Here is a 16,645-nt window from a genome sequence, read left to right as displayed (position 1 = left end):
GATGCATGAACGGTGCTGTACATACAGCACCGTTCTGCTCTATGGAGAGGGGAGGGGGAGAACGACGGAGCGACACCCTGCTGCGCACTCTCCCCCTTCCCTTGCATTAGGATCGCTCATCGTTCATCGATCGTGGATCCGCCAGGACGGATCCACGGACGATGAAGGACGCGGGCTGTACACAGGCCAGATTCTCGCCCGATATCCGGCCCAAGCCGATTATCGGGCGAGAATTTTCATTACAGACTGCTGTTTTTTTATTCATCAAAATGATTTCTTTAGCGTTTCTGTATATCACTTGTTTAAAAAAATAAATATAATATAGATTTAAAAAAAACAGCACTTAGTGTAATTCTTATTTTTTTCTCTGTACTTTTTTCATTTTCCATCAAAGACCTTTTCACATGTAATATTTGATAATCAAGTTTCTTCCATTTGACACAGATCATTAGCGAAAGATCTTTGTACCTTTTCATAGCTGAGAGATTTTATGATTCACGGAAATGAGGGAAGGGAACTATCCGACAAATATATAATTTTTTTCCTTAGTACGTCTTGCACTCTGGCCACAGAAATTGACTGGAATTGTGAATATCGTGGCAATGTATGAACAGCTTTTAATATAGCTCGTTTTTTGCATTTTAAATGCTCCTCTTCAAATAATATTAACTTGAAAAGCCATCAAACCATCAATAGATCATGTGAATTCAATTTAACACGTGAAGCAAGATAGACTTTTATGGCACAGATGGTCAGCTTCCAAAGCGAGGAGGTTCCGGGTGAAAATGTACAAGAAAAATAGATGAAATTAATTTGGTGGAATGCAACTGCATGCAACTTTGGCAGTTAAAACCATGGGAAGCCATTTGGTTCATTGGTTGACTTTTGAGCTTTGTCCACGTGTATATTTGTGTGATGTCAAAGCAAGTTTTAAATTGTTACAGCAACTCATGGTAATGAGCAAACCCTGACGTAATGTGGTGCCTTTCATTTTAATAATATCCCAATCCAGTGTTACATCAATGTGCAATGTACTGCAGAAACATCAAAACAGACATGCCATATGTTATGGGGCCCTACATATCTAAACAGGATCATGTCTGGTGTTAAAAATTAACTCTGAAATATAATAATAATGTCTGAATAGAAGACCCTTGTGTATTTTACTTGCATCTTGGCATCTTTTTTCCAGATCTGTACAGTAATTTGCATTATATTTTTTAAAAATTTATTATTCTCAAAAAGATAAAAAGATCAGATTTGAGCATGTAGGCTCCTTAAAGGATGTCACTTAGTTGGTAACTAGGGATAAAGAAAAGGCATATTTACTAAACACTTTTTTTAGCTCTGTGTGCACAAAGGAAGGCAGAGCTCAAGTCTAAATTCATAATAGCAATGTCACTGCCTTAAATGGTTCACAATGGCTCAAAATTAATATGATTGAGAAACAGTTAGGGACAATTAAGGTTGACAAGGCACCAGGACCAGATGGATTACATCCACGTATCCTAAAAGAGCTGAGCTCAGTTATTTCAAAGCCATTATTTCTTAAGACTCTTTAATCTCTGGCATGATACCGATGGATTAGCATAAGGCCAATTGGGTTTTTATTTTTAAAAAGGGAGCAAAGTAATTACCAGGTAGCTACAGACAGTTAACATGCAAATTAGGGTCAATAGGTTTAGAAAAGTCAATCTGTAAATGGATAGAGAACTGGCTTAAAGACCGCATACAGAGAGTGGTGATTAATGATTGATACTCTGAATGTTCTAAGCTTATTAGTGGTGTACCCCAGGGTTCAGTGTTGGGTAATTTACTGTTTAACATCTATATAAATGATATAGAGTTTGGGATTAAAAGTACAATTTCTGTGTTTGTAGATGACACCAAACTATGTAATGGAAATAAGTCCATATCGGATGTCTATAATCTACAAGCAGACCTGGATGTACTGTTTTATTGGGCAGCCAAGTTGCAAATGGCATTTATTATAGATAAATGTAAAGTTATGCACTTGGGAGCTAACAACATGCATGCTTCATATTGTCTAGGGGGAATACATTTGGGGGAGTCAGAAATGGAAAAGGATCTGGGGGTTCTGGTAGATCACAAACTCACTAACAGCAAGCAATGCCAAGCTGAAACATCTAAAGATAGTAAAATACTTTCATGTATTAAAAGAGGAATAGACTGCAGGGATGGAGACATAATCCTGCCCCAGTACAAAGCATTGGTCAGACCACATCTGGAATATGCACTCCAGTTTTGAGCACCAGTTCACAAAAAGGACATTGTGGAAGTGGAGAGATTGCAGGGAAGGGCAACTAAATTAATAAAAGGAATAGAGGAGCTCAGCAATGAAGAAAGATTAGCTGAACTGAATCTATTCTCCCTTGAGAAGAGACATTTAAGGGGGGATATGATCACCCTGCATAAATATATAAATGGTCCATATAGAAAACTTTCTTCCCAATTATTCACAAGAGGGCACTCTTTGCGTCTGGAGCAAAAAAAGTTTAAGCCCCGGTTAAGAAAGGGATTCTTCACTGTAAGGTCTGTGAAAATATGGAATCGGCTCTCTCAAAAAGTAGTTTTCCCCTGTTGAAGCAAATTGTACCAGGGTTTTTTTGCCTTCCTCTGGACCAGCTATGTCCATAGGGTTTTATATTTAGAATATGTTATCTTAATTTTTAGAACAGTTTCCCAACCAGGGTTCAGTGGAACCCTAGGGTTCCCCCAGAGGTTGCTAGGGGTTCCTTGAGTAATAAGCAATTTGTGTCTCTCAGGTCAATTACCACCCACACCAATGATCTACTTGGCTATCCATAATGGTGGCATTCTTTCCACTGATTGACAATGTAAGAGACATTCATCCCATTTACCACCTGGCTAATATACCGTGAACTTGAAAATTGAAAATATTGGAAAGAACTGAAAGTTATTTCAGGGGTCCTTCCATGTTTACAAGGCTGGTGTAGAATCTACCTATAATAAAGATCAGGCACTTCTGCTGCCTTTCTTTGTGCAGGGTGACTGGTCTTGTAATTGCCTCTTTCCAGTAGTGTTCCACAAGCAGCCTGCAATTGATAGACTCTCTGTGCCCCTTCTACAGCTTTGTTGTCTGCACACATGCGTTGAACAATTTTGTCTGCACGTGTGTTTGCAACACTGTTTGGTGCTTACAAAGTGGACTGCCTTAACGCTGTGTACTTTCATGCACAGTGATATGTTGTGGTAATACAGCATGTAAGTGAATGGGACCTTTAGTAGTATGATTGAGCTACTGAGAATCACCCATGTACCTTAAATAACCACTAAACGTTAAAGCAAAAGTCTTTTTTCTTTTCTCTATATAGAGAATTATTTTTTTGTGGGCCCATTTAGGTGATTACCTTTTTTTCCCTATTTTGGGAAGGAGATATAAACCGAAAGAAAAATACTTTATAAACTGATGTTACTGATTTTTCACCTCTTTCTGCCATAGCATCAATGGTGACCACGACCAAGACATCAACGGTGAAGAAAAAACGTTTTCCCTATGTAGAGAGCAATTAAACGGTTCAAATTCTTCAATACGCTCTTCAAAATAAGAAAAGATACACTTTAGGGCAGATGACCCCAACCATTGGGCCAGGGACTGATGCCGGGCCATTGACTGTGCTGAACTTGGCCACAGTCGATCTTGTTGGCTGCAGAAGACTTTTTACTATGACAGGAAGGATCTGTGTCCTCTCTCCAGGTGAATGTGATTGGCTGAAGGAAACAACCTTTCTGTCACGGGTTTCATGCTAAAAACTTTTTCTCTGGCAAACCCCCTCTCCCCTTTCCAAATGCTTTTAAACATTTTCTTGCATGAAACCAATCCATGCAAAAAGGGCACATGAATAACATTTATGGGTCTATTCATATAAATAGAAAGAGAAAAAAAGTGCAAGGTCATAATATAACATAAAGCTTGTTAGTAAATTACAAAAAAAGTATATGCAGTCATACCTAGATAGTAAGTGATTATTGATGTACATTGTTAGTCGTGAACTGACTGGTAGTTATAACATTCACATTTCTGTGTTTTTCGCCTCAAACCCGATGCGTTTTGCCAATTGGCTTCTTTAGGGGATTTTTTAGAGACTTAACTAAAACATTGTATCAGCAATATTAAATTTGTCATATTTTCAGTATGAAAAAACAGGTAAGTACATGTTATGAGTCTCTACAGGTATGTAATTTGTATGTTTGTGTGTATAATGTGTATAGTATAGGTAATATGTATGGTAAAGCAAAGGTCCCCAACCCCGACCATCTGACAGGTGAGACTCAAGAGCACGGAGACCAGTGGCGGTCCTCGGCTCTGGCCGGTGCACCCCCCAGCGAGGTCAGGAGAAGGACCATGCTTGGGGGGGGCCACCAGCCAGAGCCATGGACCACGTCCCGCATACAGATCGCAGGCTCAGACTCGCGATGGGATAGTGGGTGGGTTATGGCATCATGATGTCACTCTGGGGGAAGTTTCTTCCCCTTTGAGTGACACAGGATCGTAGATCCCGTAGATTCAGTGGTCCGCGAGCTGCAAAAGGTTGGAGACCACTATGGTAGAGGGCAAGAGTCTAAACATTGAATTTGTCAGATTTTTTTTCAAACAATAGCTTTGTGTGCATGATATTTTCATTGTGCTTGAGCAGCTTTTGGCTCGGTCTTGTGGACAATGGTAAAATGTGAGTGGAACTTTCCAAGGTAGTATATTGTGACATTTTCAGTAGCGCTTGCTTCACATTTTTCAGAACCCAGTCTGTCCTATTAATTAGCATTCCATCTGTTTTTTTTTTTGCTTGCATCCCCATCAGTAAAAAAACCATCACACACATGGCAAGCACTGAGCATACAATTACAATGTGTTTGATTTGCCTTTGTGGTGCTTCTAGGACAACGACCTTGTAAATAAAAAAAGTAGCAACTGCTGAACAAATGCATCAAATTTCTAAGTATCACAAGCTCGGTGTCAGCTCATGTCAAGCACCTCACAAATGCTTCTTAAATGAGAGCTATAATAGTTGTGGTTAAATTTTATTTTACGTATAAAATATAAATGTATGTACATATAAATATATAGCTTCTGGCACCAGAGCCATGTGACTTTTGATGCTGAGAGAACTGAAAATATCATTGTTAACTCGTGTTACAAAGTGCAAAACCCTCATCATTTAATACAGGGTAAATCACTCACAAAGTATTCTAAAGTGCTACAAGTTAGTTATAGAGATTGCAAAGCAGAACATGTTTCCTTTCACACACTCTGGGTCTGATTTATTAAAGTTCTCCAAGACTGGAGAAGATAGACTTTCATAGCAGAACCTGAGTGATCCAGGAAACCTGGAAAGAATCTGGTCCAGAATTGAAAACATTTTCCAACTAATTGCAAATGATTTTCATGAAATCCATTCTATCATGGGAGAACCTTGGTAATCAAGAAAACCTTGAATTGATTTCCTAAAAATCATTTGCCCTTATTTGGTTTACTGTGGATATAGTAATTATAACAGGGGTTCCTTGAAGACCTGAAAGTTATTTCAAGGGTTCCCCCTTGTTATAGGAGTTGAGAAAAACTGCATTAGTCACAGCTAGAGTGGTCAGGGATGGCTTGTTTTAAACGTTCACTGCCTGTGTTGACAAGGAACATACTGACAAAAAGAGAGAGAAGTGAGATGACCTTATCAGGTTGCTGCTCATTCCTTTTCTAACCTCAGATTAGGGCATGCAAGTGACAAAGCTGTATTGCATAAATGAATTAAAAAGAAAAGTCAGGTCACATGTGCTATCTGATATTTAAATTTCAGGACTGGAAGGACAATTTTTTGACAGATTGACCCTGTGCCTAGAATTTGGCAATTTTTGCATGGAGTTGGCAATTCTGTAAATCATTGCATGCCAATATACACTTTCAGTACAGCAAAGTGCCCTTGAAATTTGTACCCAGATGGCATTGATAATTAGAACAGAAGATAACATTTCCATAGCATAATTATAATAAATAAGCGATATTTAACATATGCAGGGCGGTGTATCCTTCAGAACATCAATATAACATTCACCTCCAAAATAACTCCTCCAATACAAGACATGGCCGGCGACAGACTAAATTGACTGTATAGACACAGAGGCCATAAATAAGAATAATTAACCTAATTCAGTCAAACTTAATCAGCGCAGGACAATGTTACAAGCAGAAAGCAATATTCCTCCCAATTCTAAGACACAACTGCACGGTGAAGGTTACCTGTCGGCGGAGTCACTTGAAATAGATTTCGGCATAAAGTAATCTGTTTAATCTATCTTTTACTTACTCCTGCCGTGTCTCATTATCGCCCCAGCAGCAGGTGGAGACCAAAAAGCTTATAAATACACGGGATGTCATCACAGATCAAATGCTTGCCACAAAAAGAGAGAAAACACTTATTTCGGCGAATGGAAATGGTTAAAGTGGAACTCTAGGGAATACATGCTGTTCTACAAACACTGATGTATAGTGAAAAATGATTTAGCTGTGGCTGATTTCAGTTTAAGGATCATTTATTTAGAAGAATAGATAGTGCTGTAAAAAAAATGAGTCTGCAGCAGGACACAAAGCCTTTGTATGAATGTGAGTAATGCTCAGGGTTCTAGTCGTAAAAAAAAGAAGGGGCACGGAACTATCCATAGCGAGCGCACGTGCCCGCCCCACTACACCCCTGCCTATGTTCCACTCAAAGGGGAAAAAACTTCCCCTGCTATTCCATACCGGAGACATGGTCTGCCACTCTGGATGGAGCTTAGTCCCCCCCTACCGGGGTCCTTATCATGACCACCAATAATTCTTTGCAAAATAAGAAAAAAAAGTGAGGTGTTCCCACCTGTGCCTGTCCCACTACACCCCTGGTAATGCTTATGATTGGTTGTCCTGTACAGGTCATCAATAGACTTGATTGGGAACACTTTATAAAGGCCTTTTGAGCTTTTGTAAAATGTTTTCGAAGATTTTATATAGCAGAAATACAAAGCAATTAAAGGCAGGTTCACACCTGGCTTGAGATTAAGCAATCCTGTACTCACTTGATCAATCTTGGTCACTTACAGTGCAGCTCTGGTTCTTAAAGTATTAGTATCTGCAGATTTGACAGCTGGCAGCAGTGAGTGGACTGGTACTGCTCACTGCCACCCATATTCATTCCGCATGTAGTTTCTTTTGGGTGACCCTACCATCTGGCATTTCCCGAAAGGTAGCAGTTCCGGTCATGAGGAACCGGTAAAAAACTGCAACCGCCAGTGTGACCCTAGCCAAAATGTTTTTAAATTTCATTAACTCGTCCATTTCTTGAGCAATACGATGCTAGACAACAGCCCCATACCATGTTTTAGGTATTTAATAAACATCTTTATACCTGTCAGCTGCTTTTAACAATGGTGTGTATATTATTGCACACATAGTGGCGGATTATGGGCTCCTCGAAATTAATAACCAAATCACAGCTCTACCATCCATGTGAACAATCCCTTAATTATGAACGAATTCTGAGTTCTTGGAGAAGTTGAATGTCTTCAGCTTAGGATACTTGAGGTTTCTATGAATACTATTTCTCCAAAAATAACTATACTTGACATGTAACCTTGAAAAAAGTTATGTTTTTAAAATGTTAATAAAAATATACTAAACATGTACATTAGCAGAGACATGTTAGGATTATCAAATGTTTTTGAATAATCAAGAGGAACTCTTTCATGCTTCCCCTTGAGTTCCCTTGTGTTTTTTGAGAAGAGATATTTATAAGGAGATATGACCTCCTTGTGTAAATGAAAAATGTTCCATATAATAAACGCAACAAAAAGCAAACTCAGAGCTCCCATGGCCATTTTGGTAAAACAGCTATATGGAGAATATTTAGATCTTGCCGAGAAAATTCTTATAAACTTAGTGGCATGTTTGTCATGAGGCATAACCCATCCTGATGCATAAAAACAGGTTTTGTCCTCAACATTAAGCAGGAATGGGACTTACAGGAATTACCATATATCACAACCTCAATGTGCATATGCAGAGGTAAATATGAGTTCCTGGTGTTCTTGATATCCACAAAATCCACAAATCTATTACAGCATGTAGCCATTCTGGTTCTTTAGTTAAGACATTAAACACAATTCACAGGAAACCTGAGTAAGACCAAACTTGCCCTTTTAACACAGGGACATAATTTTGTTCCTAAGCCAAGGGGTGGATCACACACACACCGCAATGTATATGGGAATTGTAAACTTGGTAAAAAGTTTCTTACATTTGGCTTAACTTCTAAGTATACATTAAAGCTGTTCACAACTATAAAGAATTTAATAAGTGCTGGTTCCATCCAGCTAAGTAGAGTAGAGGTCACTATGGAGGGAATCATTGACACATTTGGCAGTAACAGTACGATGAACACTTTTTGAATGGTATCCTAATGCACATTTACAGTATTAGGTAACACGTGCACTGTGCATTGTAATCTTATAAATTTAAAAAAGGGTTAGAAAAAAGAAGGTGCATTTTCAGCTCTTAGTAAATAAATAGGCAGCCATAACAAGGCACGCCTTAAGGCAATTAATAATTATTTAGTAATGCAATGGGTTACAAATGCCAAATCCAATATATCTATTCTTGCAGGTACTCCTTAGGAAAGGTATAGTGCACGTTGCACTTCTTCTTGGTCTATTTGGGAATCAGAATACTTTAAGGTTCTGTTTTGATGGGGTTTGGGTTTGTGTTGAATTGATAGATTTTGGAGGGCTTTTGGCTGGCATTAGTTTTAGATGCTTCTGAGATAAGTCAGGATTCATTGACACTGGCAGTTGACCTTCTTTTGATCTGAATCAGACTTCAGGTTAATTGTGCATCTCTGATATTGAAAGATCCGCTAACATTATTAACTGCTCCAGTCTAAAGTCCCATTCTCCCAGAAGTGAGCAGCCAACACCTCACTGGTCATAACTAACCTAGATTTATCTCATGCTTTTAAGCTAGTCATAAGAATAAGTCTAACTTTCCAGGATCACAAGCTAAAAAATTAATCAGTCCCAGCCTACATTAATGATCGACAGACTTGAAGGAATTTTCCTTCAAGCTTTTTTTTTCTTGATTTGATCGTGCATAAAAAAAAAAATACAGGTGGTATTTTGGTAATAATCCATCTTCTCTGACCCGTGAGAAGTTGCAAAGTTCCTTTAATGGGAATACTTTTCTCTTTCGTTAAATTAAATCTCCAAAGCCCAGTAGCATTTTTGGTGCTTATATGTAAATGTCAGTGGGATTTGAGATTAAAAGCTGTATTTTTATACAAGTCAATGAAGATCTCCAAAGGATAAAGATGTCTTCAAATAGAAATTCTTCCAGCGTTGGAGAGAAACAGTAAGTCGCACTTGTAAGGAAATGTGTCTCCCAGCTTCAGCTATCACTTTATTGAAATGTTTTAATTAACCCTTCTGCCTCCGGAGATGTGTTTAACCTTGGAAATGGAAAAAGCTTTTCCACCTTCATTAAAATCTCCCCTAGGTTGACAGTCTGATCAGAGCAGCAGTAGATCTTTGGTTTCACATATTTTTTAAGCTTTGGAACCTGTGGGGTAGGCTAGAAGCTTATCGTTCTTTCTCGACATTTAAAGTTCCAAAGTAATTAGGATGTTTTGTGCAGATGTATGAAGCTGTATAGCTCAGGATCTGCCCTAGAAGGGTTTTCACAGCTGCTGGAGACAGTTTTAGACATTCTGTGCAAATATTTACTACCAATTGAAATAAAGGTTTGAATAGCATTAAGCAAGATATGAATGATTGGGACAGAAGAATGAGTAATTGAAAAAACTGGTTCACCATGCAACCATTTGATCTCCTATTAGTTACTCATTTTTTTCTTTTATTTGTTTTATAAATTTTATTTTAGTTTAGTAAACTCACCAATCCATGCTTCCTCACCATTAGAGGTCTAGACCCATTAGGTTCCCTTGGAGGTCCTGACCGAGTTGGGCTCAAGGTATGGAGGGAGCCAATTGGCACATGACTGTCATTTGGAAAAGCAGTGATTTAACCCAGGTAAGCTCTGAAACCATCCAACACACCCAACGCTTATTAAGGATGTATTCTTTCTCTTACAAGGATCTTGGATAGGTGGGTATAGGTTGCTTGGGGGTGGGCTTTTAGGAGGCAAGGCGTCTCTTCTCTAAATCCATGATAGTTTTCCAACTGTTCACTTTGGTGAGCTGAATTACACACACAGGTTAATGTGCAGTTGCAAGTTGGGTTGGGGTACAATTTAAAGTAATTGGTACTGCAATGCACTGAAGTGCCTGTCATACACTACACAAACTCTGTCTGTCTGTTTCACAGAAAATATTGTACAGGACCATTGGTGTTCAAAGTAGGTTAGGTCTAACTGGCAGAAAAGTTTAAAATTGAATGCAATAACCATTATTTACATGGAGAAGGCTTTAGAACCTGTCTTTTGTGTGAAATTGTTATAACTTATAGCAGAACTAAACTAAAAAAAAAAATCTCACTTACCTTATCTTTTGCAGTTCCCTCGAATCCTGGATTAGGTCCTTCACCGTCCTGTAATTAACCTTTGTGCCGGTGCAGAGGAAGAGTTGGGTGCCGCCATTTTCTTTCCTTATCTTCCGGCTTTTGCCTATGTTACCCAATCTCGCACTGCTCAGGCACAGGATCGGGTGACATAGCTGCTGTAAATGGGGAAAAGAAGAGTGGTAATTTTTTTCTCATGTAGGAAAAAGCCCGGGCATGCGCAGAAGGAGAAGCCAAAAGCCTCCTGAGATATCCATGTCACACATCCCACGAGGCTTCTGGCTACTCCTTCCGCGCATGCCCTCTGCGGTCCCATTTTGTCTTTTAGATAAAGGTTTAAATAAAATAAAAAAATAAGTACATTTTTACTTTACATAAAAGAATTGTCTACCCTTGCTTACGTAAATAAGTACCCAGCTTTTCATGCCTATTACTTACTATTTCAGTGAATGTGCCATGGAAGTCATGCAGAACTGACTTCTGTATAATGTAGTCAATCCATATATTATGTTTTTCTACTACTTTCAGACCAGTCTTCAATATGAAGCCTTGCACAAGAGGTTACCACAACAATTATTATGGTGATCTAGTGAGAGATTTGGCTAGAACACAACTGAGGGCAGTTCTAAAAACACAATTGGAGAAGAGGAATAAAGATAATGTATTTTACTGGTTTTTAAATTTACATTTTAAGATCATTACTGCTTTATGATATAGAAAAACAAATAAATATTAAGCAAAGGGCACCCAACTGGCACGCTAGGGCACCCTAGATTGAGGAACAATGTCAGTGCACCACTGTTCACATCTCAGATTTTTACTGGACACAGGGACGACTGAGACGAGGACAAGCAGAACTGTCTTTAAAATAAAAAAAGACCATTTACCCTTACTTCTGCAGAACCCTGGACATGAATCTGTCCTGGATCGAAGGAAGAGAAAACCGGCAGATGCTGCCATCTTCCTCTGTTTTCTTCCTACACCTGATCTCGCATTCCACAGGCACACTTTTTTTTATTGCGCCCTTCTGTGTATGCTTGAGAGTAGCCTGAATCCTCCTGAGACACGTGACGTAGATATCCTAGGACGTTCTGCACTCCCCAGCGGTAAAGACAAAGGGGGCTTTCCATTTTCTATTTTAAAAGAGTTAAAGTTTTAAAAGTTGTTTAGGAAAAAAGAGCAAACAATGTTTTACTTTATATAAAAGAGTAAATAACCCTTTTATATAAAGTTCAAATTGTGATCTGTCAACAGTGGCCAAGCATATGTTATCTTACCAGAATTAGCTATTGGAAAACCATCACCTGTGCCTGGAAATGTCCGTCCATAGTAGTCTATGTGAACAACAATGGGTGGTTACATGGGTGATTGTAGCAGCATTCATTTAGCATTTGTTTAGCTCTGCAGTTACCAAACGTTCACTAGTGAACGGACAGTAAAAGCCTAACGCAGAACCATTTCTTTGGCATTGTTCCATGATAAAGGAGATACAGCAGACAGAACTGGCCCAGATTTTCCAAGTTTGGACACGTTCCCAAGAATTCACTTCTCAGAATTGTACATCTCTGCAGCTAAATTTAGTTATAAGATTATGTTATCTTCACAGCTACAATATACATTCTGGGGTTATTCACCCAGGGTGCATCAAATTAAAACTTCTAATTTCTTTCTATATATTTACTTTTTCGGTCTGAATAGAAAAAATCAGAACGATTTGGAAATGCAGAGAGAGCAGCTGCACTGTGTGAGTACCTCTCTAGAAGCAGTTTGCCTTGGATGTATTCCAGTGCAGTAAGTGAATGTAGTTTTAAAAGTGAAATTGCATTTTTTCTGTATTGAACCCAAATGTCCTATCTCTAATGTACAAGCTGTAAAATAGCCTTTGAAGAATAGTCTTTGATTCTTGTTTACCAAACTGAACATGATTCATAACTATTTGCAAGCACTCTTACAATGTTTCATTACAAAAAGAACATTTTCGAGACAGAGGCTAAAATAGTCCCTGTAGCAGCAGGAAAAGAACAGTATGGAACTGGGACATTAAAGGTACATTCCAGTAACATATGGTATTCCTATTCAAACGTGAGAACACAGTCTACCTGCTCAGTGGTCTATAGCTGACATCCATCTCGGCAGCTTACTAGCTTATCGTACTATATTACCATACCTAAATGCTTATTCATACCGGTGTAAAATGTGGTGGAGTCTGCACAAAATCCACAGCTCCTGATGAAGCAAACATATGATCCTGTAACATGGGGGGCATGGAATATAGCAGTTATTTTGTAGGCTCTGAAAGTTTCTTCAGTTTTTGGCAAGCCATAGTAGTATGGTCACTTATACTAGTAGTCCCCAACCTTTTGGAGCTCACGGACCACTGAATCTACAGACTCTATGTCACTCCGGTGTCACTCAAAGGGGAAGAAACTTCCCCCTTAGTGACTTCATAATGCCAGAACCCACCCACTTTCAAATTGCAGATCTGGGCCTGCCCAGAGACACAACCCACCCACCACCGCGAGCCTGCGATCCATACGGGAGACAATGTCCGCAGCTCTGGACGGTGCGCCCCCCGTAAGCGGGGTCCTTGTCCTGATCCCACTGGGGGGTGTGACAGCCAGAGCCTCGGACCACCACTGGTCACCGTGCTCTTGCAACCCACCTGTCAGTCGCCTGCGGCCCACTCTGGGGGTTGGGGACTCCTGACTTATAGGATCTTTCATTTTTGTAGTTCTGAGACTGATGCTTTTCTGTCCTCTTTTGGTTTAAAATTGCAAAAGAGAATAAAAAAACAGTCAGATATGTCAGATAATGATTCTCTTCTTCTGCATACTTTTAAATTAATCAACACAATTGTTTGTATTTTCACTAGCTATAAGATGTGCCCATGTAAATTTTAATACATTTACTTTTGTAAGTGTGGTAAATAGTTCATTTACCTTACTGGCCAAGGTCAAAGCCTAAATAGGTGCTTTTATAATTAACTTCATTGGTGTTACTTGAAAATGTATCAGTTAAAAAACGTTTGGCTAATGTATGCTACTATTGTGTATATGCAATGGGCCTGATTTATTAAAATTTTCCAAGGCTGGAGAGGATACACTTTCATTAGTGAAGCTGGGTGATCTAGCAAGCCTGGAATGGATTTCTTCAAAGTCATTTGCTAGCAAATGTTTTGAATCCTGAACCAGATCCATTCCAGGTTTTCTGGATCACCCAGCTTCACTGTTGAAAGTGTATTCTCTCAAGCCGTGAAGAGCTCTATTAGCATAAACCCATTGTCAAAGGACGATGAGAATTTTCACTTGTTGGTAGTCTTCAGGCCGAGAACCTAATTTGGTGATTACCATTCTCATGGTTGGTGGTGTTAATCTTTTCCACTACCTGATGACCAAAATACAATGAAAATGCTTATAGCGGTTTCTTAAAAACATAGGGCAGGATTTATCAATCTCTCCAGGCCTGGAGAAGACTATCAGAATGAACCTGAGTGATTCAGCAAACCTGGAATGGATTTCTTAAAACAATTTGCTGTTAGTTGGCAAATGTTTTCAATCATGGTCCAGATTATTTCCAGGTTGGTTGGATCACCTAGGTTCATCAATGATGGTTTATCTTCTCCAGTCCTGGAGAGCTTTGATCAATCAGACCCAATGTGTTGGTTGGCCTGCATTGAATCTCAGAAGAGAACTATCTTTGGAACTATGACTGCTGACCTTTTTGCCGTAAGGTTTTTATTGTTCTCTGTGTCTCTAGTGAGGCAGATGTACTATACTTGTCCTGGTGAACACTGTCATCCAGACTCAAAATGAGGAAAAGTTCATTTTCCAACGGATATTTGTGTTCTAGTGACAACTAAGAGGGCATTCCCTTTGCTATAAGGATGACCTAGAACCTATTGTGTCTACCGGACAGGAACTGAATGGTAATCTCCCTACAGTCCTCAGGTCAGCTCTTGTTTGTACCCATGAGACCCAATTTTTCCCTGTTGACTAAAATAAAGGTGAAACAAGACTTTAAAATATAAAGATTTCAACATAATGGTAGAGAAGTCTATTGTTTTCAATGGCAGTGATTGATTCTCTACAATGGAATGTTTCAGTGAATGCCAAATCCACTGCTTTATAAATCCACCTCGATTAAATTATTTGCATGTTCAATGTGTTTGCAAACTTCAGTTTATTTTCAGTTACTGGATTGACACACTCAAATGTACTAGAACTTAGATCTAAATGTTACAGTAATAGAAATCTGTATTCAATATTACACTACTAAGAATACTAGTATGTTTTAAATGTAGGCAGTGTAGGTGCCTGACTTTGATCTGGTGTCAGCTCCTTACAGTCCCTGTACAGCAGAGCAGAGAACAGGAATAGGAATCCCAAAGAGCCAATCAGCTGTGCTGTTCCTATACTAGAATAAAATGCACCAATAGGAGCAAAGTGATAGAAAGATGAGCTCATTAGCCTGCTGCTTCCTCTTTCACTATCCAGTCACCAGCTAGAGGCAGGAAAAGACCTGTAAATGGTATTTAATGGCAGCAGAGAAAAATTAGGTCTTCCACCCTGCCAGACAGCATTTCACATTTGTGTTTAGCTGATTGTCCGGAGTTCACCTTTCAAGCAATTGTTATAATTTCCACAAGAAATTTTCTTCCCTGATTGTTTCAGCAACAAAAGGGTGACAGATAAACAACAGAGTGCTGTACACACAGTCCTGTTCTTTTCCAAAGGCGAGGTGAGGGGGTAGAAGGTTGAGTGGCACCCCACTGTGCTCTTCTACTTTGACTTGTACGTACAGTGGTAGTTCACTGTTAGATCCACTAATAGATCCATCAGGACGGATTTATGAATGACGTACACTCTGTACACATGTGAGATATTCACCCGAGATGATTCTGACCATTGTGTGCATAGCCGAAGTCCTAAAAGATACTTGCATATTGCATGCGTGTCCTCTGAAATAACTGACTATAATTAAAGTTCTTGAAGACATGTATAACACAGAAGAATAACTTAAATAACAACAACCTAATGTGATAATAGAAAATGTTCTGCTGCCACTTTAACATCCACATTGATTTGTCCGCCTGGTTTGTGTAGCTCAGACTGTTAAGTATTCTATCCTTGTAGAAGAAGATTATTAAAATTAAAAAAAAACCCTTTATTAAAACTTATTAGAAATGCTGCTTTATTAATCTGCACAGTGATTTTTGGATCATGCTTGGTTCAGTCTGCATTATTTGCAAATAAACCAAAATTCTTCTTCCTAATATTTGAAATATTACAAAAAGTGTTTTTTTTTTTTTTGCAGGGGAATAATGGCTATGGTCATTTAGGGCAATTAAAAAATGTAAATAGATGGTTCCTGCAATGCATTATAACCTAAAGAATTGCTAAACTCAGCAGTCACTTCCTTAACTTGAGATGTAGGCATCCTGAGCTCTAGGTTTGGACTTCTAGGGGTGTATTTATAAAGCAGTACATATGACATTCACTGAAACATTCCCTTGTAGAGAATCAATTACTGCCATTGAAACACATGGACATGGAAGATTCTCCAGCAGAGAATGTTCCAGTGAACGCCAGATTCATTGCTTTATAAAAAAGACCTTGTTGGGCTTGTTCTCACCTTTCTAGTGTGACATGGAAGCTTACATAATAATGTATGCATGGTATGTTATGTTATGTTAACAGTGTTATCTACCTTAGTGTGCTGCCTTGCCATTCATTGTCAATGGCATCCCTATGCAATAACCCAACACATGCATCGCAGTGCACCGCAACCTGTGCATTGTGGTACTTTGTGTCACACAAAAATGGTGCAGTTTTTTTTCTCTGCTTTGGTGTATTGCCAATCCAATATACTGAACTGGCTGCTTTAATGCAACACAGATTATTGCATGATGCTTATATTTGCACTTCAATGTGCACGTGTTAATTTAATGCATTAGATGTGAATGGGTCCTTTAAAAAAAACTGTACTGAAAGAAGTGTGCTGACATTGTTCTGAAAAAAGCTGATTGTCCATTCTGCATTCTTGTTCAGTCTTTGGGCCTTATTTATTAAAGCTTTCC

General features: G+C 38.9%; 1 protein-coding gene across 2 annotated transcripts in view; it reads left to right on the top strand.

Moving 5' to 3' along the window:
* AGBL4 (AGBL carboxypeptidase 4) overlaps positions 1-16,645 on the top strand; it is a 917,984-nt gene that overhangs the window by 688,730 nt on the left and 212,609 nt on the right. The window lies entirely within an intron of this gene.

Source organism: Pyxicephalus adspersus, chromosome 8 (genome assembly GCF_032062135.1).
Source record: "Pyxicephalus adspersus chromosome 8, UCB_Pads_2.0, whole genome shotgun sequence".
NCBI lineage: Eukaryota > Metazoa > Chordata > Amphibia > Anura > Pyxicephalidae > Pyxicephalus > Pyxicephalus adspersus.
This window is presented reverse-complemented; position numbering and strand designations above follow the sequence as displayed.